Source organism: Quercus lobata, chromosome 12 (assembly GCF_001633185.2).
Source record: "Quercus lobata isolate SW786 chromosome 12, ValleyOak3.0 Primary Assembly, whole genome shotgun sequence".
NCBI lineage: Eukaryota > Viridiplantae > Streptophyta > Magnoliopsida > Fagales > Fagaceae > Quercus > Quercus lobata.
Window position 1 is genome coordinate 8376712 of NC_044915.1, and position 21894 is coordinate 8398605.

General features: G+C 34.4%; 1 pseudogene; it reads left to right on the top strand.

Moving 5' to 3' along the window:
* Positions 1–7049: 7049 nt before the first annotated feature.
* On the top strand, positions 7050–8115 carry LOC115970896 (annotated as a pseudogene).
* The last annotated feature ends 13779 nt before the right edge of the window (positions 8116–21894 follow it).

A 21894-nucleotide genomic window follows, 5' to 3' on the forward strand; every position in this document is an offset into this window, starting at 1 on the left:
TCTGATAGGTTGATGGACAACCCTACTCATGGGTAACCTATTAGGCCCAACCCAGTAGCCCAGCTCGCTAAAGACAAAATTGACATTGCCCTTGGGTTAGGGTTTTCTCTTTCGGCTAAGCCTGACCCGGCCCGTTAACTAGTCAATAGCCTACTATGCTAGCCCATTGTGCCCATTGGCCAAGTGAAAATGGGTCGGGCTAGCCCAACCCGGCCCATTAACAACCTTTAGTTTGGAGGTCCAAGTTGTGGCACTAACCCCACACACACATATATATACACACACCTTTTTATTTGATAAGATATATATACACACACCCAGCAATAAAAAGAGTTTAATATTTTCAATCAAAATTATGTTTGATGGTGATCTTTCATAAAATAAAATTCATTTTACCATTTTTATAGTGAAATTCTTAAAAAGTTTCATTTTCAATACAAATGATCAAATTTTATACTAAAGTATGTAAAAAATCTTTCAATTGAACTAATGAAATTTTCAAAAATATGAATGATACAAAATTTGGAGGAATAAGTTAGACCCCAAACATATTTGAAGCTATCTTACTCTAACGCATTATGCGGCAACTAAAAAGATATTTCATATGTAGTTTTAATGATAAGATTTTTTTAATAAGTCATTGACTTGTTAGTTGTCACATAATAGATTGAAAAAGATAGATCCAAACTTGTTTGATGCTAACATTTATCAAATATTTAACAAATATAAGAGCTCATTTTACAATAAAGAATAAAGTTTTGTCTCTATAACTATTAGACCATTTATCATTGGACTAATTCAAATATTTGGAGGAGTCAACTCTTATTTTTTTAGGCTAAATTTTGAAAACATTAAAATAATTATATATTTATTAAGGAAAGTTTCAAAATTTTGGGAGGGCCACCGATGTACATAGCTCCACCCCTGGCCCAGGCTCTTCTCTCTCTCTCCTCCCAAATGTTTGTTCCTTCCAACTCTATCTCCACACTCCCAAAATCACTAATTTACCTCACTGAATGTCAAGAGTCGTTGAAGACAATTAAATGTTTCAATTCCTATTGTTTATTTTTGGGCATTGATAGGAGTTTCGAAGCTTTGGTCTGTGAGTGCACACAACTGAAACTCAACGTTGAATCTTGGGGTAATCATCCAAGCCAGATTGCACCAAAGATATATAAACTACATCCAGTAGAGCGAAATTACATTTTAAGATAGTGGATTAATTTCCACTCCTCGGCTTTCAATTATCAATATAAGTACTCTATTTTCTCCCAATACTCTTTACCTCCAAATCTATCCTGGACAAGACATACATCTCCCCTCAAGCATGTTGAGGAATCTTGTGACTTCTACAAGAAATATATGTGTATCAAATGAAAATGCAAGTACTCAAAATGGGATATTGAGCTTCACTTACATCTTCAAGAACATGCTACAAAGGTGGAGCCACAATAGCAAAACATGTAGCACATCTCATTATTTTCTCTTTAGAAAGTTAGACTCACTATTTTTAATGTTTTTTTTTTTTTTTTTTTTTTTTGAATAAGAAAATTTTATTAACACAAGAACAAAAAGCCCTGCACTTGCCTCTACCCAAATTGAATTACCTTGGTCTATGCATGGTTTGCGTCCAAGCATGGGGAGACACTGCTACGTTGAAGTTGACTTTATAATCCATCCAGGAGGGGTGGATTCCAGCATGCAAGGTTTTTCAGGTACAGAGAATGCTCTTTCCAAGCTTTCCAGTGACTTTCAAAAGCTTTATTAGTTTCTCTCACAAAAGCAATTGGGTCAACACCCATCTTGTCATGAAGCACCTTGTTTCTAAGCTGTCAGATTTGATAACAAACCACTCCAGCAAGGCTATCTAGAGTTTGCCCACACAATTTCTGCAACAGTGCGCAGTGTGCAAAAACATGTACAAATGTTTCCAACTTCTCTTGACATAGCAAGCATGCATTATTGTTCTTGTACCTGAAATCTCTGTAGTAGCACTCCCCTTGCTGGCAGTATGTCCCAAGCTAGCTTCCACAGCATTAGCTTTAGTCTTTCATGGATTTTAACATTCCAAAGTTTCATCCAATCCTTCTTTTGGAGACGGGTTTTGGAGTTAAATCTTCTTTGTTGATCAAGATAGATGATAAGCTTCTTTGACAGAGAAGGAATCATTTGTGCTTGGTGCCCAACAGATTTGATCATCTTTGTCTTGGAATGGAATGTGGATATTAAGAATTTTTGTTATCAAAGACTTCCATTAGTTTGGAACGGTTCCATTGCTTGGATTCCATATCAATTAATTCAGCCACTAGAGCAAAATTTGTTGAATAGTTTTCTTTTGGTCGAGGTCTAAACTTGTCTACTTCAGAAATCCATGGGTCCATTCCATATGCTACCCCCCACCCCAAAAAAAAATCTACAAAAATAAAGAATCCAATTTGACAATAACTGATTATTAAAAGCGAAAAACACATTTTCATCTCTGCATTTTCAGACGATTTCCATTTTGTGGTCCCTAAATTTTATTTTTATCGCTTTTAGTCCTTACTTTTAAAAACGCATTCCATTTTGGTCCCTACCGTCATCTCTGTAACAGAAATATCCTATGTGGCGGACGGAATGCACTATTGACATATAAAGTGCTTACATGGCCATTAAAATAATAATTAAAAGTTTTAATTAACATTTAAATAATGCCGTATCAGCATTTTAAATATTAAAAAAAGCCACGTCAGAAAAAACAAAATTCTAAAACATGTGATTTTTAAAACCAAATTAAATAAAATATATAATTAAAATAAAATTTTCTTTTCCTTTCATTATTTTCTTCAGAAGAACATATTCATATATGTTTTTTGTGTTCTTCCCCAAGAACACTACTGTTCATATTCATATTCTTAGCAAATTAATTCTTAGTTTCTTTTCATTTCTCTGTCTTTCTTGTACTTTCTTTAGAGCCAAACACATCAAAACTCAGATCAATAACAATTAAACAAAATAAAATTTAATTAAGCATTTTCTTGGCAACGTCAATCTCAAGATCTGAACATTTTTCTCTCCTAATTGGTAATCTAGAAAATCCCCTTTTCACAAACCCAACAAATTCTCATTCATAAACCCAAAAAACTCCCTTTCACAAACCCAGAAGATCCCTTCTCAACACACATAACAAATACTCCTTTCACAAACCCAAAAGATTCCTTTTCAACACACGTAGCAAATAGTCATTTCACAAACACAAAATATCCCTTCTCAACACATACAGCAAATGAGTTTTTCAAATTTGTCAAAAATCAGAAACAAATAAAATAAACCAAGATCGGCTTCAGATCCTCTTCAAATTCAATCCCAAGATAGAGAGGGTGAGACGAGAAAGTGAGGAGGAGAGGAAAACGTGGGCCTTCAGATCTGTTGGAAACCCATACCACACACTATATACGACCCAAAAACTGACCCACCACCTTGCCGAACCCACCACCGATGAACCTTACCGATCCCACCACCTGTGAACCTTGCTGAACCCATTGACTAGGAGGATCTTACCAACTTGATAGCTGCAGTGGTGGCGGCAATTAAAGGAGATGAACGGTGGGAGCTTCGACCAAGGGGTACTGAGAGAGAGAGAGAGTGAGATTAAGAAACGGAAGTTTGAGGTGTAAGAATCTAAGATGGTTTTGATTAGAGGTGAGAGGGAGGAAGTTTGAGATTAGAGGCATCTGATGAGAATCTGAGATTAGAGAAAGTTGTAAGAAAATCTATTCATATTTTTTAAAATATTTTATTTTATTTTTAAAATTGACAAATTTAAAAAGATAATGGTTTTGATTTTAAATTCATTTTAAATGCTGACATGGAGTTTTTAAATGTTAATTAAAACTTTTTATTATTATTTTAATGGCCATGTAAGCACTTTATATGCCAATAGTGCATTCCATCTGCCACATAGGATATTTCCGTTACAGAGATGATTGTAGAGACCAAAACAGAATGCGTTTTTAAAAATAAGGACTAAAAGCGGTAAAAATAAAATCTAGGGACCAAAATGAGAATCGCCTGAAAATATAGGGACAAAAATGTGTTTTTCGCCATTAATAAAATATCAATTGTTCCAAAAGATTAAACTATTAGGATATAGTAAATTTAATCATTTAACCAATACTTCTAACACTCCCCCTCACATGTGGGCCGAAACTATCTTTTAATAGATGAGCTTAACATGTGAGAATTTAAATGGGAGGTAGAGTGGAGGAAACATGATCAAACTTAGGATCTCATGCTCTAAGATTATATTAAATTACTAATTGTCTCAAAACTAAAGTTATTAGGATATGGTTAATTTAATCATTCAACCAATACTTCTAACACTAATTTGGGGAGAATAAAAGGTGACATAATATATGAGGGAACTGATGAAGCAACAAATCTGATTAGTGTGGTTCTTGCAGCTTTTGAGAGTGTCTTCATGTTCCAGCCTTGCATGAGTTGCATCTTTTTATGTATGGACCTTCTCAATCACCTCCGCAAAGGCTTCCTTTTTCTTAGCTCCTATTTTCAAAGGAAGTCCTAAATACGCCTTGTTTAAAACCCATGATATGAGATAGATGAGATCTATCTCCAGTTGTTACATTTTTACTTAAAAAACATGTTGGATCATTTAGCACCATTCACCGCTTGCCCCGACCATCTCATATATTTATCTAAACATTCCTTTACTGCAATTAGGTTATCCTCCCTAGTCCCTAGCTTTAACAAAAATAAGGAGATCATATATATGCAAATTGCAAGTGCGATATTGATGGGCTTGACTGACTCACCTTTTTGCCGCTTAGCTTCCCATTTAACTTTTCCTTGCATAAAAATCTCGATTAAACTTTAGAGGCTAGAAGGAATAAAAAGGGAGACAGGGATCATTTTGCCTTCTAATTCCCTGAATCTATTGAGAAATCGACTTTTAGGGTTATACCTGTTAGGATATGGTTTTATATTTTCTGATTTACCTAGAGTTGGTCTATATTGGTTATTGAATTGTAGAAAATATTTCAATAGGCATCAACTCTAGAACTTCAAGCCTTCCAAATTCATGGGCAATCTTACTCACTGTGGATCTCCACTTACACAAATGTGCCTAGGAGATGCAACATCCAATATTGAACTATGAATCTTGATAGGTTCCTAGTCTGGAAATTGAGAACTTACTTTTCTTGGCAATTCATTACAAGACAGGTCGCAATTCATTACAAGACAGGTCTAGGTAACTTTGAAAATGTAAACAAGTCATGCTAAGAGGTATATCTCAAAATTAACTTAGATTTCTTGACAAACATAAGGATTATTATAGTCAAAATGTTTCCTTGCAATGGGGTCTCTTAAATGGACAAAAACAATATTCATCTGGTGGCTAATGAAGGATTTGTTCCTTCCATTATCAATATCACAATAAAGCAGTGCAAACAATAGTACACTATTTCGTATGAGGCTCGTCTTCTGGTAATTTTTTTAGTGCATTCGTGTGCAGTGTGCTATATTAGTGAAGCATTTTGCATTTGACAAAAGCAGATGTTGAAAATAATTTGGTCCTTGTAATTTGGCTAGGCTCTACCACATTTGGATTAGCCCCACACGTAACTATAAACCCCATTCGGGTAAGTAGGTTAAATCTGTTAGTCTCTTACCATCTTGATTTCGGCAATTGCAAACGTACAAAATTCTTTCAAAGTAAAATCACTAACCAATATATTTATTACAAATGATTTTAAACTTTAAAGATCGATCCAAAAACCCAATTTAGTGGTAATTTATGTTGTTAATTTTTAATAGCCACAATTTCTACTGCTATAAAAGTAAAACCTAGGAAATTTATAATTTAATATATAAAAATTACAAATAGAATTAATTAATCTTTTAGTTAATATTTTTATAATTAATAACCATGCTTTATGTTTGGATGTCTATAAAGACTATTTCTAATATAACTCGAGTAATTATAATAATTCTTACCCCCCAAAAAAACAACTATAAAGGACTAAAAAAAAGTACCCGTACATGGCTGGTAAAAAATGGGTTAAGCTTCTTTTCAGTCCACAGAAGCCGTATGTTCATAAAAATTTATTGCAGAGATTTATACTATCAAAATTATTGACTTTTAATTATTGTGTATTCTATTATAAGGAAAATTAAAAGAGTTATTTATTATTGAAAAAAGTCATAATAATAATAAATTAAAATTATTATTAACATCATCATCATCATTATTATTAAATAGGTAATTAAAACAAACGATTTCCTTTTATATATATATATATATATATATATATATATATATCCTTTAGCACTCATCTTTTTCAAAAAACAAAATTTGAAAAATTTGAACCAAACTCACCAATAAGCTTTTTTGATTAGCTAGTTTTTCATCCGCTAGATCTTTATGGAGGCTACTCAAGAGCTGCAACAAGAAACTCCAAGTTAGTCCCACACACCAAACTTGCTGATTAATTGTTGAACATGAATATTATTTTTTGGGTACATGAGTACATTTTCATATTTTGATTTGAAAATATATTTCATTAAATAAAGAGATACTTCAAGTTTTCTTTCTATTAATTAGTAAATCCGAGCTATATCAATTCTAGTTCTTCAAACTAACAATTTTTTGTCAACTCTACTCTACGCCCTCTTAATTCAAACTAGCCATAGAAGAAAGGACCCTGTGCACCAATATCTACCATTAAAGTAGTATTAGTAATTAATACATAAAGAAAACCTCCACATTTACATGCATGTAGTATAGTGTATTACTCCTAAGCTTTTAGGCAGCAACCAAGAGCCAAAACCACGTATTCCTATTATCCATTCCAGGTTGTATGTAGTAAACATGTCAACTAAGGCAGTCGCTACTCCAGCATGATTGAAGCCAATCTTAATTAATTGTTCTCTGGACTGGTTTACAACTATATGGGCTAATACTTGCATATAATTTCTTTGTGTGTTTTGTGCATGATTAGCTGATGAATGACAGAGCAAAACTCATATAAGGCACTTTTGTTACCAACCTAATGAAACTTCCTAGACTCAGACATTACAAGTGGTGGCTTCGTGTGGCCGCTTACTCCTTTCTTGTTGCTGGCCAGACTACAGCAACTGATCTATTAGGAAGATTATACTATGATCAAGGTGGGAATAGCAAATGGATGGAAACATTTGTTCAATCAGCAGGCTTCCCAATTTTACTTCCTCTCCTATTCTTCTTCTCACCCTCGCTGAGATCCACTCCAAGCACCCCCTTAAACACTTCCTCCCCCGAAATCGCCACCTTTCTACACCCTTGCCTTTCTCTACCTTGGTTTTGGCCTAATGTTGACAATTAATAACCTGATGTATTCATATGGACTCTTATACCTCCCTGTCTCTACTTATGCTCTACTAAGTGCAACCCAGTTGGCCTTTAATGCCCTCTTCTCCTATTTCCTCAATTCACAAAAAATCACTCCTTTTTATACTCAACTCTCTCGTCCTTCTTACTATATCAGCATCCCCGACTCTGAAAACATGATAGGATTCCCTAAAGGAAAGTATGTAATTGGATTTCTTTGCACCCTCGGTGCATCTGCAACATACTCGTTAGACCTTTCCTTATTACAACTGTCTTTCCATAGAGTAATAAAAGATGAAACTTTCTCTGCTGTGTTGGATATGCAAATATATGCATCATTTTTCGCAACATGTTGCTGCTCGGTAGGACTTTTTGCAAGCGGAGAATGGAAATTGTTGGGCAAAGAGATGGAGAATTATGGAAAAGGAAGGGTATCCTATATGATGACTCTGATATGGACGGCTGTGACATGTCAAATTTCTTCAATAGGTATGTTGGGGTTGATTTTTGAGGTATCTTCCCTCTTCAGCAATGTCATTAACACATTGGCTTTGCCTGTTGTTCCCATTCTTGCGGTAATACTTTTTCATGACAAGATAGATGGAGTGAAGGTGATGGCTCTGTTGTTAGCAATCTGGGGTTTTCTTTCATACATGTATCAACACTATCTCGATGACTCTAAATCCAAGGTTAACAAAACCAGTACTAATGAGGCTTCCGGGACAGGGGCCGTTATAGACGTTTGTTGATGACATGGATAGTTTTTTTTTTTTTTAGTAAGTGTACTGAAAACCCAGAAATTTCAGCTATGCAGGTTCCCATTCAATCTGAACTTTCTCTATTTTTGTTTCACTATTTTGGCTTTATTTCCTATACAGCAAAAATTGAAAAGAATGACAATAACCTCATGAGGAAGATGATAGGGATCCAACTTCCAAGTTATGGTTTTTTGACCACATCTATCATAAAAGTTAATGCTTGTTGGTACAAATTTTTTTTTTTCAACTTTTTGAAAATGGGATTGTTTGAAAATATTGCACCTAAAAAGTGAAGCTTAAAAAAAAATGTACTTTGAAAAAATGCGATTTGAGAATATATTTTAAAATTTATATCAATTTGAAAAAGTTGTACCTAAAAAAAAAGAAATATAATAAATTTTGAAAATATACTTTTAGAATGTGAATATCGTAAACATACAAAAATGTCATAGATAAATAAGATTTTCCTTGAGATTAATTTTACCTTGTGTACGACGAAGAAGCTGAAATATATATTAGCAAGAATGGAAAGAAATTAATCAGTTATGGACCTTTGTTTTTTCGCCTAAATCATAATTTAAAAAGAAACTTAATTAAATGAATTTTTTTTTACTAAATTAGATATGCCACATATGAAAAGAATGGAAGGAAATTAATCAGTTATGGACCTTTGTTTTTTTTACTAAATCATGTCCATAGTTCAAAAAGAAACTTAATTAAATGAAATTTTTTTGACTAAATTAGATGTGCCACACATGAAGACATGGCTCAAAAGGAAACTTAACTTTTCAAAAGAAGAATTTGCATTAATAAAATTTCAAGAGGTGTTAATGGTTGGGAAAGAAATGATGAAACACTATATGCTAAGAAGAGGGGTGGTTTGAGAATCCTATATATGTTAGGAATATAACATCGTACTTTTAGGCAAAATTATAGTAATGAAGGGCCTGAAGGTCATTAGTGGTCAGTTCTTTGTAAAAATGGCACTTTTATTAACTCAAATATCGATTCATGCAAATAAAAATCAAGCCTGCCAAAGGTGTAAAAACTCAAAAGAAAAAAAAAATCAAATCTAAATTGGGTGAGCCACGTTAAGCGAGTGAGACGATCGAAACCCAAAATAAGACTGAGCATGGGACCTGAACCCAACCTAAACATTCCGCTAATCTGTCAAAGCATGCCAAGTCGAATTAAGTCCTGTTGAAAGGGGGGGGGGACCCTACTAGAGAGACCTCATTCTAAAAAGGCAAAAAACAAAGTCATTAGTTTCTTCCTCAGTTCTTCATATTTGATTTTTGCATCAACATTTTCATCCTTAAAAAGAATGAATCTTGATTTCCCATCAAAAACATGCTTTTCCTCAGTTGGATCATCATAAGTTGTGATTTTTAGAGCTGTAAATGAACTAAGTTGTTCTTAAACATTTCGGGTTTGGCTTGACAAAAAGTTCATTCATATTTGTTTGTTTATAAACAAACCAAACTTGAGCCTTAGTTTTAAACTTGTTTAATAAACGAGCCAATCCCAAATGGAAAAAAAAAAAAGTGTTCATGAACATTAGGGCTCGATACAAATCAAGTTGAACTTAGATTTACTTATAGGCTTGTTAATAAGCTCGATGTGAGCTTGACAATTAAACTCATATCTTACTAAAACTTTAAGTAATTATAAAGGAATCAAACTGGTTATAAACAACTTGGACTTATCTTGATAAAAAGCTTGTTCATGTATGTTTGTTTATTAAGAAGTTAAGCTTAAGTCTTATTTTTAAGCTTGTTTAATAAACGAGATAAGCTGAAGCAAATAAAAATTGTTCATGAACAAGCTTGTGAATATAGTTCAATAAAAAATAAAAATAAAAAATAAAAAGCTGAGTTTAAACTCATTTACGGGCTTGATAATAAATTTGGTATAAACTTGACAAATAAACTCATATTTTTAATAATTACTTGGGGGTGGAGACCACTTGCCCAAACCAAATGGGCTTAATGACGATGGGTTCAAATGTTCCAATAATGCCTCGGCTTTTTGAGGTCCAATTTTTGTTTAGAGCCCGTGGGTCGAATTTTGATTGCGTGTTGCCAATTGGATTTTTTTTTGAGAAGCAAACCACTTTTTACCAATATAAGTGGTTTTTACGGAGTAAATCAACGATTTACTCAGCTTTTATAGACCGTAACACGGTTAAAAATGGTACGTTAGTCAAGGATCTGCTAAAGAGGTATAATAAAGAGGACGCGAGGATAATGAGAGAGAAGGTAATCGATTATATGTCAAAGATAACGTATGCGAGGGGTGAAGCTGAGGAAGGGGGATTTGGTTATTTGGTACATCACATGTATTATCTTACTAATCCCATGTTGTATACATTTACGTTATTGTTATTAATTTGTTAATTATTACAATTTGTATTCTTTTTGTTGGACGCTGGAGTCATGATTGTGGCACATTGGCACTAAACATTTTGAGAATTAATGAAGTAGTATTATTTGTTATTTGTTATTGTTCTTTTCTTTTAAGTTTCAAGCATATAATTCGAAGGATATATAAATATAAAGCATGTACATATTATTCAAAGGTGACAATGCTCCTCGATAAATGAAAAAAGAGCAGGTAACTTAAAAGTTGTAATGAAACGATCAGTCATCATCAAGTCAACAAGTAGAAGGAAAATGTCCCAGTGATAGGCACTACCACTTTCAGCTTTCCACACCATCGCAACAAAACGCTCAGTCATTATCAACCTTTTTTTTTTTTTTTTTTTTTTGAGAAAGTCAGTCATTATCAACTTAATAAATAGAAAGACATTGAATTGAAGGGTCATTAATTAACATTATTATCAGAATAGACGTTGTGACTTGTATATATAATGGGATTTACTTACTAGTGCACCTAGGGCTAAATTATTTTTAAAAAAAAATTTATGAAATAGTGAAAAGGTAATTAATTGTTTAGACAGCTTTTTCAATTTTTTATAATAATTTTTTCAAAATAAATGGTTAATATGTGCCTTAAGGACACACATTAATCACATCAATAAGTTCACTCATAGCAAAATATGCTCAAAATTTTGAATACTATTTTTTTGACAAAAAAATTAAACATTATATATGTCACTTGAAGTGAGGAAACTCTTATTTTTAACGTATGTTCTCTCAAAATGATGTAATGTCTTTTAATTTCTTCTAATAAAATTTCAATATTTCTATAAAAAAAGTATTTAAAAAAAAATCTCCACCAATGCTATCAAGAAAAAAAAAAAAAATGTCTCCCTTAATCGTCCTGTTTAGGGTGTGCATGGGGCAAGTTAAGTGATTTTTTCAATCTGACCACTATAGTTGGGTTAAAAAAAATCTAACCAAATCCAACCCATCATAGGGGTTTAACTCAACCCAATTCAACCCACCTAGATTGAGTTCGACAATTTTTTTTTTTTTTAATTGAGCATTAATACAATATTAACACTGTAGGGGTGAAATTTACAAACCAATAGTGGGCTTTGGGCCCTGCGCGGAGTCCAGCCATGACAAGAAGGGAAAACGGGGCCAGAAGATTTCCAGCCCAATCCTGTTGGGCCGGACTTATTTAAGGGGCGTCCGAGGAGGAGTGCCTCCTCGGACACGCCAAATGGGAGTCCAACGTACACCCTGCACACAGTGAGGAACCATCCCGAACAAGAGGAGAATGTTAGACGTCCAGGAGGCAACCATAGCTGCCGCATTAAATGCAAGGAAGCTACTTTTCCAGCCGCATTAATGTGGAGAAGACAGGTGAATAGTGTTATCTTGGCCAGTGCGACTCACAGAAAAATGAGGTGGATGTCCAATGGGACAGGCACTCAAGTGAAAGTCCAGATGGTTAACAAGTGTAAGGCCCTTATCAATTTGAGGGTGATATATAAGAGAAGAAAATCCCCAAGAAGAGGGGATCGGAGAATTAAGAGAAAAGAGAGAGAGAGAAAGGTGAAAGAACTCTATAGTCTGTAAACAGAGCAAGAGGTGCACTTATACGTCTCCTCGGACCGATATCCTATTAAACGTAAATGGAATATTCTCACATTCAACATGTTGCATGGCGTACATCTAACTGACGTTCACTTCATCTAGTCCTAACTTTGTAACCCACTCTCTACAAATTCATTGTCTAAGGACTTTTGGGCCAGAACCACTTACTTGCTGGGCCTGAGCCCCAAAAACCGCCCCTACAAACACAAATAAGAACAAATTTATAACCTAAAATAAACCTAAGCACATCACCAATTCAACACAAATTATTTTATTAGTGCTTCAAAGTTTAAACCAATACAACTAACAACAAATTTATATTGGTAGTGCATCAAACCAACACAAATAAAAAAAAAAATAAAAAAATCAAATGACATTTCATTTAGTTAGTAAGATATCAAATTGCTCTATCTCAACTTAGTTGAGAAACAAAATAAATACGAACTAGTTTTATTATTCTATAATTAGTAGGATATAATATAATTCTATCCCAACTTAATTGATAAACAAAAAAGTAAATAATAAAATCATATAATATATTTTTTAAATATAGGTGAGTTAGGTTGGGTTTGGTGGATTTGTGAATTTGCTGGTCTACACTGAACCTAGACTTACTGTAAAAAAGATTTTAACAATCCAACCTAACCCACCAACTCCTACAAATCGACCCAATTCAACAGGTTGGATTGGATTGGATCGGATCGATTTTTGCGAATCAGTGGGTTAACTGCACACCCCTATCATTTCCTATTTTGCTAGCTAATGGCTAAAGCAATTGATGCAATTAAGCATAGTAAGCAATATTAAGGATTTTGCTAATATATAGTAAGCAATAATTTAATGGTGGCGTCTTCACAAATCACTGACATTGAGTTTTAATTATGGATTTTGTTAATAGATATTTTAAAGAAATTTATTTAGAAAATATTTTTATAATATTAAAAAAAGGAAAAAAAAATTGATTCTTTTAAAAAATTTATATATTTTTTATAAAAATCATATCGACATCTTCTTAAAATAATTTATTAATGAATGCCACACAGAACCTTTTAATTATTGACACCTTCAATGCCTGTAATTCCGAAAATTGCCAACTGATATTCTGCAGCTAATATGAGTTGGGTACTTGCGCAACCGATTTGAATGAATAAATATTGTTGCTCAGGGCTCAGAAGTCCGAACCAAGAAGTCAGAAGTCAGGACTGTTATAAGCTTCACCATCAAATAGCCAATGAAGTTCTCTGAATATATGTACAAAAGTGGGTCTGATTCAATTGAAAGATTACCATTTGGGTACTAAAACCTTTCGACATATTTGGATATTTGAAATAGACTTTTTTGGTAATCTTTTGAAATAGACATTTCATCTATACTTTAAGTCTTATCTGGGTCACCAATTCTAGTTTTCGTACGACTCACATGGTCCCCCCTCCCCCCTCTCTTTGATTGATACAGATGTTATCAAAATCCTTCTTTCTTTCACATGCATATGAAAGAAAGAACTAGAGGTCTCACTTCCCCTCTTGTTTTTAATATATTACTGTAAGAAATTTTTTTAAAAAAATGGAGAATCTGAAAAAATAAAAATCAAAAGTTTTGTATTCCTAACAATGCTCTTAAATCTTTAAAAAAAAAAACAAAATAAAATAAAAACTCTTAAATGTTTGCCCATTCTTATTCTCAATTCAGAAAGATTCCAAGCAAGTTTCAAATATCAGGGGTGTTTGGTACTGTTATTTAAATAATCATGTTAATAAGTGTCCTAAGAGCATTCGTTAACAATTTATTTTAGAAAAGTTTTGACATCATTTTTTATAGGAAATAAAAAAAACTGTCAAAATATTAATTTTTTTTCTCTTTTTCCATAAAAACTTTCTTTAATTGGATTTTTAATCAGTATTCTAAAGGCTCTCATTAGCATTTCTCTTATTTAAATAATATTTTTTAGTATTTAAATAACATTATACGTATTTCTATCTACTTTTTCATATATATTTTTATAAAATAATAATAACATTATTAAAAATCTCTTACCAAACAGTCTCAAATTATCTCGTTGGATAATGAATTATACTGTGCAATGAGAGATGCAATCCTTTTTTTCAATTATAATAATTGATTGGTGACATAGGCAATATTGGATTACTTTGAAGGGTCACGTGTATGGCTTATATAAGTTATAATTGTTAATTATTCTGCCAAAAAGGACAATTATTATCAATTGTATGCGATTAGATTCTCAAAAGATAAAATAATTGTATGCGATTCATATCACATCTATACCTTCATGGTTGACTGTACATTTGGTGCATTGAAAATAATGAGTGAAATTTGATTTCTAACATTGTTTTATTTTTTTCCTTTTCTCTTTAATCAACCCGTAATATTAAGTTGACTTGCTATTCGTCTTATACAGTATAAAAAATAGAGATTAGAGAGAGCGAAAGAAGTCTCAAGTCTTATTAAGAGTTAAGACTCTCCCAACTCCATGCACCGCCGCTTCTTCAGTGTATCTCTCTCTCTCTCTCTCTCTATTGAGCTCTAATTGTATTTAATAATAAAAAAAAAGGATTTTCTTTTGATTTGTCCTTTTTTTTTTTTTGTTTGGAACCAATTGTTAGGTGAACCTTTCTCTCCATTAAAAAAAAAGGATTTTCTTTTGATTTGTCTTTTTTTTTTTTGGAACCAATTGTTAGGTGCACCTTTCTCTCCATCTGATTTGCAATTGAAAATTCTTGATAAATTTTGTGGGAAGATGGACCTATCTTTTATGTTTGTGTTTTTTTTTTTTTTTTTTTGAGAAACAAATACACACACAAGGGAAAGGGAAATGAAATCTAACACAGAGGCATATCATAACTCCACTCAAAATGTTTTTTTTTTTTTTCGAAATAATACCCATTTTCAAACAATTTTGTTAATTAGCATAATTTCTAAACCATTTAACAAACTAACATCTTGAGGCTAAAAGACTCAAGGTCACTGTAGCAAATCAAGTATCATAGACTCGATTTCTATTAAATTCATGTGGAACTTGAGTTCCACAAAAGAAACCTAAGAAACCTCAGTCTCTTCTTCTTCCTCTTCTTCCTTTGAAAAAAAAAAAAAAATCCACAACAACCAAAGAAACAACAAACCCAGTTGGCGAAACATTGAAAACAAGAGATCAAAACACTAAAAACAGAAACCACAAACCCAATTGGTGAACCCAGCGGTGAACCACGAACCCAGTCGACGAACCCACGAACCCAGTCAGTGAACCCACGAACCAACAAACCCAGGCGGCAAACCCACAAACCCAAGCGGCGAAACCCATGAACCCAAGCTCGGACTAAACCCACGAATGTGTGATTCCTTAGGCGAAGGTCGTTTTCCCTCTATTTCTCTCTTTTTTTATGCAAATCGAGTTCCACAGGAAATCGATTCCTACAAACTCAATTTGCTACAATGAACTCGAGTTTAAAAGACTTGAGATGTTAGTTTCCTAAATAGTTTAGAAACGATACTAACTAACAAAATTGTTTGAAAATGGATGTTATTTTTAAAAAAAAATCCCACTCAAAAGCCATGGTATGTTTGTGTTTGTTTTGAATGTGCTAAAAACTTCAAAATCTGATTGTTTGACAAGTTGGGTCATCTTACGTGTAAAAAGTACTAGAAGGATATTTTTTTTTTTTTTGGATGAATTGCAAATGTAGTACTAGATGGAAGTTTTTCTCTTCTTATTTAATTTGTTTTAAATTTTTAATCCCTGTAAGCTAAAATAATGACGATGGAATTGAAGTCTCAACCAACATGCTATAGATAAAGGAAAAATATATCTTGTTATGAGTCCTCTCCTTTAAAGCTAATGGGTTCCATTTAGCTGTAAAAGAGAAGACTCATACACCTATAATAAGGCATATTTTCCCGTATATTTCTCTCCAGATTCTCCAATATATGTTTATTTTGACATGCTCATATAATTGTATTTATGCTTTGGTTTTGTGCCCTGTATATTTTTAATTACTTCCTATAGATTGTGGGCCAAGAACATATTCTTCCCATTACTACATACAATCTTTTGTTTTTAGCTCACCCATCATGGTGACTATTGGTGAGTATTACTTTCATTCATTCTTTGTAGAAAATTTTGACTTCTTGCATTAATCATTTTCTTGAGTCATGTTAATGGATACTCTTAGCCCTTAAGACGATTGTTAATAAACTATAGTAGAAAAGTTTTGATACAACTTTTATGAGAAAATAAAAAACTGTCAACAATATATATATTTTTTTAGGGACACTGTCAACAACATTTATTGTTTTATCATTCTCCAAATAAAATGTTTAAAAAAATAGTTCATAAACTAATGCCCTTAGATTATTGGTTAAGATTTCCCTTTTCTTATTAGAAGTATGTGAAGTCCAACAACTACAAGTAAATTTTGAGTTCAATTATTTTACTTTCTTTGTTGGTCTTATAATCAACAATTTGGTTCAAATCCATTGGAGAAACATTGTAATTAATATTTTCTTTTGCATTTAATTCCCCCCCCCCCCCCCCACAAAACCATTGTTTAATTATGATGGTTGACCTTGCTTTGAATACTATATAGGCTTCAAATAGGAAGGGCGGAGAAAATTGGCAAATGCCCCTTTCACATAGACTTTCTAGCATTTTACCCCCTTTCCCGAACTAATTAGAGAAATGCCCCTATTTTAAAACTCGATTTTCTAAAAATCGAGTTTCAATTTATCGATTTTTGAACAATCAAGTTATAGCGAACCAAAAAATTTAATTTAATTTAAATTTCTTTTGGAACTCAAGTTCCATGTGAAGTACTTGAGTTCATTGAACTCGAGTTCCTTGAAAAAATTTAAATGGAACTTGAGTTTCAAAAAAAAAATTCTCTAAGTCCACATTCGCTATAACTCGATGTTCTAAAAATCGAGTTTTACATTTGGAACTCGATTTTTAGAAAATCGAGTTTCAAAACAGGGACATTTCCCTAATTAGTTTAAGAAATAAGGCAAAATACTAAAAAGTTTGTGTGAAAAAAGGCATTTGCCAATTTTGGCCTAGGAATGGCTTTTCCTTTGCAATTGTTAACAGTGGTTCATGAAGGAATTTGTGTTGTTTTTCAATATATCGAAGTCTTCAGGCAGCTTGGAAAGGATTATGAAGAAGAAGTTTATTTAGGGAACCTTTTTTTTTGGTGGAAAATTTGAATGTTGAGAACGTAGAAAAACATATAAATGTGGAATATGCTCTTAAGGAATATAGAAGGAAACAATTGATACATTGTCTATTGGGGATTCGAAAGAACATTGTATCCTTAATTTTTTCTGCGTCATTAAAATGAGTAAAATGGGGTCACAAATATTAACTTCATGGTGCTTCTTTTGAATTAATAGGTAAATATTTTTCAATAAAATTTGCTAAACTTGTTGTAAGGACTCAATTTGTAACGATCCCAAACTGATATTGGGTTCGTACGTTAAAGACCCAAACAATAAAATCTGTAGAGAGTGGGTTGAAAGGCTAGGTCTTGGTTACCGGACGGTGGTTAGTTATGGTTTTCATGATGAACGCACGGAGGTGGACTAAGTTTATCCACAGACCTTGTCCATTGAGCTTCATGTTCTTATTCTCTCCTTTTTTAGGGCTTAATGGTTTAGGAGACGATCTGTCCCCCCCCCCCCCTCTTCTTGGCTGCTTCCCCCTTCTTTTATACTAGCCTTTCCCCTCTCTTATGCGTTCACGTGTAGGTTTCGCTTTTTAGGGCTGGTACTTGTCTTTTCAACCCATACCCAAAGTGGTTGGGGGTGGTTGTAAAAGCTGAAGAGCATGGACCTATCAGGAGCAGAGTATTTAATTGCAGTATTGGCAGCCTTTTACTTGGGTCACTCCTACACTATGCTCGCCCTTTCTTTTAGGAGTGCTCTGGGATGCCGAGGACAAAATCGTCCTCAGCTATATCCCTAGGCCACTTGGATTTTCATTGTATGTCCTCGGTAATGCCTCTCCTCGGCTCGAGCCTTGGGCCCTAATGTGAAGTAGGGCGGGGTCATAAATTCTCTGGCCCCACAATAGCCCCTTAAAATCCTGTTGTCCAATCCCTTGGTCAGAGAGGAGGGTTTTGGTGATGTCGGGCCTATATCACGGTTTGCCCAGTTTTGTCCTTCATCAATGTCGGTGTCTCTTCATTTGCCTGAGAAATGCTCCTGGTTATGAGACATTCCTTTAGTTTTACTCACGTCGCACTTCTGCCGTTTTAGTGCACGAGGCGCGTCTTTAATAAGTTCCCTTTATGAGGCAACGCCAATCCAACGGTTGTAGATGGCGTTGGGAGTCAAGTGGAAATTATCTCGTTTGTAACTTTTCTTGGAAATCTGTACGGATTAAATGCCACCAGACTTGCCTTCCATATAAGAAGCAAGGTAGGAGGTCATTTCTTTTACGTACAAACCCCTCAATCTTTCCAAATTCCTAAACCTCCAGCTGTGCTCAAAGTCCTCACTGCCAGTGGGATTAAGCCTTAGGGAGTGATATGGTTGAGGCGAAGATGGGGGTAAAGGGACCACACCCTTTCCAGAAGTACTGGGTTTCTCCGAGACTCAAGATGGCCCGGTCAGGGTAAGGGAGACAGAGACTCAAGACATTTCTCCCCCTTGATAAGGCGGGAAAGAAGCCTCTTCGTCCTTTAGCCAAAATTTGAAGCAGGTGTTGGTCGCATCAGATTTTTGGTGCGACAGCACTAGGGTTTCTCATCGTCGGTACCATCCGCTCTCTCTCGAGCGTTGCTAATATGGCACTTGCCGATGGGAGTCAAAGCTGGTATGGGGACTAGGCATCCCTGCTTCCTCCTCTCTTCCTTCGCTGGTGCCCCATTTTGCCTCCGCTTCTTCTTCTCTTCCATCACTGGGGACATCCTGGTGCTTCTGCTTCTTCTTCTGCTTCTTCTCCCCTTCCATCAATGGGGACATCCTGACATGCTTAGCCGCTATTAGAGCAGAATTTTGAAAGATTTATCGTTCCCTTGTATCTTTTTTCCTTTTTGCTTTTCTTTTTGCTTCTGTAGTTAACTTCTGATATAGGCTTGCTTAAGCCTCTCATTGTACGATGTATATTTCTTTGTCTTAATAAAAGATGACTTTATTTTATTCTACGTATTCTTTCTTTTCTGCAATAGTTATTTTGTGAATAGATGCGTTGGGTTTTTTATTTTTTATTTTTTTGAACAATACTTAGGGCCGAAACCCTTGTTGACAAAAAGCTATTATTTTGAACTTATTGAGACTAACAGACATAATAATGCCGACCTGACGAAGGTTGTACATATAAGACTAACCGAGATAACAGCTGAATGCTCTGTATTGCGTATGAGGTGATCATCCGAGTATGGGTAACCCCAAAGGAACTATCCGAGAGGGTCACCGAGTACTAGGGTGTTTTGTCACCTTCCTAACAACATTCATAGCCTTAACCACTTTTGGCATCCGGTCCGAGGACCAAGGTATGACTGTACCGGGCCTAAACACTCGTTTGCATTAGTTTCCTTAGAGTTGGGGGTTCGAGGACAGGGCGGGATTTCCATTCTGTTTAGGACTTAATCCATTTTCTACTGACTAATCTCCCCATAGGTCTGAGTCTGAGGACTATGCAATACCTTGGTTCAGTCCAAAATTTAGATTTTCTTTAAGTAGTTGGTTTCCCCATAAGTTTGAGTCCGAGGACCATGCAAGACCTTGGTTCTGTCCAAAACTCAGATTTTCTTTAAGTAGTTGGTTTCCCTATAGGTTTGAGTTCGAAGACCATGCAAAACCTTGGTTCTATCCAAAACTCAAATTTTCTTTAAGTAGTTGGTTTCCCTATAGGTTTGAGCCCGAGGACCATGCAATACCTTGATTCTGTCTAAAACTCAGATTTTCTTTAAGTAGTTAGTTTCCCCATAGGTTTGAGTCCGAGGACCATGCAATACCTTGGTTCTGTCCAAAACTTAAATTTTCTTTAAGTAGTTGGTTTCCCCATAGGTTTGAGCCCGAGGACCATGCAATACCTTGGTTCTATCCAAAACTTATAGTTTTTGCTTAAAGTTCCGAGGACTAGCCCCTCGGCTAAGGTGTGGGGCATTAACTTGATGTTGGAAGCCCCTAGAACTGCCCGTACTACTGGTGCTTCGAAGCGTAGCCCCTAGTGGAACTTTATATTAGGACAACAATAGCATGTTGCTGGAAATGACGAAGGAGCTTTCTCAGGCCCTTGTTTGACAGGAGCTTGATCCACCGCCGGTGCCAACGCATAGACGGTGCAAATTATAAGGACTCAATTTGTAACGATCCCAAACTGATATTGGGTTCGTACGTTAAAGGCCAAAACAATAAAATTTGTAGAGAGTGGGCTGAAATGCTAGGCCTTGGTCACCAGACGGTGGTTAGTTATGGTTTTCATGGTAGACGCACGGAGGTGAACTAAGTTTATCCATAGACCTTGTCCATTGAGCTTTATGTTCTTATTCTCTCCTTTTTTAGGGCTTAATGGTCTGGGAGACGATCTGTCCCCCCCTCTTCTGGCTGCTTCCCCCTTCTTTTATACTAGCCTTTCCCCTCTCTTATGCGTCCACATGTAGGTTTCGCTTTTTAGGGCTGGTACTTGTCTTTTCAGCCCATACCCAAAGTGGTTGGGGATGGTTGTAAAAATTGAAGAGTATGGACCTGTCAGACGCAGAGTACTTAATTGCAGTATTGGCAGCATTTTACTTGGGCCGCTCCTACACTGTGCTCGCCCTTTCTTTTAGGAGCGCTCTGGGATGCCGAGGACAAAATCGTCCTCGGCTATATCCCTAGCCACTTGGACTTTTATTGTATGTCCTCGACAATGCCTCTCCTTGGCTCGGGCCTTGGGCCTTAATGTGAAGTGGGCCGGGGTCACAAATTCTCTGGCCCCACACTTGTTTATTGGTATCATTTATTAGCTATTTCTAATGTTTATTTTTGTTTTTAATTATAATTTATATGTGTACATTTTGTAGATTCAATCAATTTTAAACCGTTAGACAAAACATTTTGTCATACAAAAGCAATACAACAAAATTCACAAAATTTTTTTGATAGAATTTTTGCTATATTTGTTTGTTTTTTAAATTTTTTTTGAAGAATAAAAATTTAATACAAAAGGTTACCAACAAAATTGGGTGTTTTTTCTCAACCTACTTGGTTTCAAAATCTTGAGCAATATTATGTACCACTCTCTCTCTCTCTCTCTTTTTTTGGATACAATGTACCATTCTATTTAAACAAACAATTAAAACAGGTTTACATTTTTACATACTTATCATATCTTGTGCATAACACGAGTTAAAATACTGGGTGTAAATTGAATATATATGTGTTTATTATAATTAATTTTACCATCAAATATTTTGAAGTAGTATTAAGGATTATAAAAATTTTATCATATAGACTTACAAAATAATGTGAGAATCACAAAAAATATAAGTCATACATTTATTTTTTATGTCATTTAAAGTGGCGCCAATTATGAATTCAAAAAAATAAAATGTCATTAATCATAGCCTTAAACTAGTTCTAAGCTTTTAATTCTAAAATTTGTAGTTTTAACATTTTTCTTAATTAAGATATTTTCTTCATTTTAAAATTATTATTACTATTATTTTTTGGTTAAAACATTTTAAAATTATTATTACCAAGGAATCATATAAAATAAAACCCAAAATAAATAAAAAATTATAATAACCGACGATTTGATGAAATGGGGAGACAA